Source organism: Hipposideros armiger, unplaced genomic scaffold (assembly GCF_001890085.2).
Source record: "Hipposideros armiger isolate ML-2016 unplaced genomic scaffold, ASM189008v1 scaffold_269, whole genome shotgun sequence".
In the NCBI taxonomy this organism is placed as follows: Eukaryota; Metazoa; Chordata; class Mammalia; order Chiroptera; family Hipposideridae; genus Hipposideros; species Hipposideros armiger.
Window position 1 is genome coordinate 218,025 of NW_017731619.1, and position 3,099 is coordinate 221,123.

Genomic DNA, 3,099 nt, shown 5'->3' on the forward strand with positions numbered 1-3,099 from the left:
TAAACTCTGTCTCTGAAAGGTTGGAAACCTCTGTTTCATTATTTCCATTTCTTGAGGTTTCTTCTGATCTTTTACTTGGGACATGTTTCTTTGTTTCTTCATTCGGTTATCACTCTGATTGCTTCGATGTATTAGATCACCTAGAAAGAAAAAAAAGAAAGAAAAAGAAAAAAGAGAAAAAGAGGAAAAAACAAGAAAAAAAAAGGGGGGGTAGGGGCTCTCTGCCTGCTTTAATTTGCAGACCACTGCTCAGCAATTAGGACACTCTAGGCAACTCAGCACCAGCTATTGGAGGGAAGGGCTCAGTGTGTCATGCGCTGACCTCTCTCTAGACTTGAAGTAAGCTTCCCACAATTAGTTGCTGTGTGCTCTGGAACCGTGCTCACCATAAAAAATCCTCACAAGTTGTTGCAGGCTGTCTGCTGCTGCAAAAACCCCTCTGTGGCTTGCAGAGGTAGGGGCCAGGGACCAGGGACTCATGGAGCCCCTGACAACACAGCTTTAGGTGGGCAGGGTAGGCCTCCAAGGCACCACAGGGTGTGGTCAGTGACCCCCACCAAGTCAGAGCATCATGCACTCCTGCATCGGAGGTAGGCAGCCCACACAAACTCACCAGGGAAGCCCCGCCCGAATCACACAGGCACACAGCTCGCGGTCCTATACTCCCAGGAAAACTTCCAGTCTCAGCCAGTCCCAATCAGCTGCTCGAAGATCAGGCCAATCATTCTGACAGCCAATCACCACCCAGGCAATTCTGCATGCGCAGTGCCGAAATTGGGGACCTAAGGCGAGTCGCGCACTTCTGGGTCTCAATAAGCATTCTGTTGGAGTCGGAGCATGCCTGCCAGGAATTTCCCTGGCTATGCAGCACAAGCAGTGTGGAGGGGGGAATCAAGGCCACATGTGCACGCATGCACTCCTGCGCCATTTCCACCAGACCAATGCAGTCCCAGACCTGAGCCTCTGTGGGAGGGCCCAGCCCTGAAAAAATGGCGCCCTCCTGTGCACTACTCATGTGCAAGCTCCACACCAGGGGAACAATGGTCCCAAAAACCTCCAGCTCGCGCACCAAAGGCACTCAGTTCAGTCCTTCCTGCAGGCTTCTGGGCCCCACTCACAAAGCTACTCACTCTACCAGTTACCGGGTGAGTGCTCACCAGCAAGCGAGTCGGTTTGCTGGCTCTACTGGTTCTTTAGCTGCCCTCATCCTCACCGAGTTGAGCAAAGAGAGTCCTCACTATTTTCTACTTCCAGCTATCATAGAACTCCTCTTCCTGCCAAAGTAACTCTGGGCTGGTGAGTGCGGTGTGGGGCCGGAGGGTCTCTCCCCCAACCAGAGAAGCTTCCCCACCGCTGAGGTGTCCCTCATGGGGTTCACCCTCTCTTGTCTCTGCCCCTCCTACCAGACTTGATGTGGCCTCCTCTTTAAGTCCTTCATTTAGAGGTTCTGCTCATCTAGTGTCCATGGAACTTCTGAGGTTGAATATCTTATAAATTATTTGTAATTTTGTTGTGATTCTGGGAGGCAGTCGGCACAGCGTCTGTCTATTCCGCCATCTTACCGGAAGTCCCCCTTGTTTAACTTTCAACAGGTGGTGTTTGGGGGTGGGAGCTCCACTCACCAAGCCATGGGCTGCACATCCAGGGAAGGCAGGAGAGAATGCCATGTTTTGTTGAAAGTGCCAGGTTATAGGACCTTCAGGATTAGGATCACCCTTTGGAAAAAATCATTCCTGAATGTCAGGACCCTGATCTTGGCAACACATGGACCTCTGTGGTCTGTCTCATTTCTCCTGCCGCACACACTGTAGAGGTGTTTGAGACTCTGCTCCTAAGTGCCAACTTTCACTTCAATTCTTGCTCTTCCCTTAAACATGGCTGTGACTGACTTTTTCTCTTCCCACTAAATTGGATCACTGCTTTCATACTTCATCTGTGGCATTCATCTTCATCTCCCCTTAGGGACAGGGAGAACTGAGCATACTTGTAGTCTGGACTATAGTAGCCTAGAACTGGACTCAATTCTATCCCTTTGCATAGGGAGCCAGGCTTTTATTTCCTGATCCCTGTCTCAGCTTCTTCCTTTTGTCACTCTGTTAGTGGTGTCCTCATCCTGCAACATCTCACATCTTTTGTCATGGCACTGCTCCCACTGACAGGAAGGGCCTTCCTCATCTGACAAATCCTGCTCATCTGTCAAGACACAAATCAAGAATCATAGGCTTCTGCTTCTGTTACCCTGTCTTAAACCCTGTCTCCTCCTAGCAGACAATTTTATTCTGGTGTTAATGCCCTGCACCTGACACACACCTGTGTGGTGCCCTTGATTGCAATTAGCCATCAATATCTCTAACATGCATATGAACCCCCGCAGGTCTTATTAAAATGCAGTTTCTTGTTTAGCAGCTCTGGGGTAGGAGCTGAGGCTCTGCATTTCTCACAAGCTCTGGGGAAGCTGATGCTGCTTGTCCACTGGCTGCATTTGGGTTAGCCAGGCTTTTTGTCACTATCTTGTTCTCTATACCAGGTTCCTAAAGGAGCATCTCTATTTGATTTATCTTTGTAGCTTCTCTCTTGCCTGGACGAATCCCAGGCACACCTCATGGGTTCACATATTTGTGAATTTAAATAGACAAGTATGTATATGCCTAATGGGCATTTATTAAAAGGCTGCTTTAATTTAGAATGAAATGCCAACAGCAAAGATGAACAAGCCCTGGGTTCCTCTGAGGCTGTCTTTCCCAGGATGTTACTTGCATGCAGGTAGAGAGGCTATCCACTTTTTCAGATCTGGTATGTGTTGAGGTCCATGCAATGTGCTTTACATATACTGTCTCCTTTCTCCTCAAAGCCACCTGATAAGGACACACTATTGGTCCTGCTTCTCAGACGATAAAACTTGGAGGAATTAAGCAAAACAGGAACAGGTTGGTTGGTAAGTGGTGGACTTCCAACATGCTTTTGACACTCAGATGATAGTTTCTACTCTGGTGCTGTAAGGAAGAGCCTCACTCTCACCCAGGGCCCAGGAGGAGTCTATAGTACCAGATTTTATCAACAGCTCACCAGTAAAAGAAGTTCTGTATTCTTCCTCCAAAT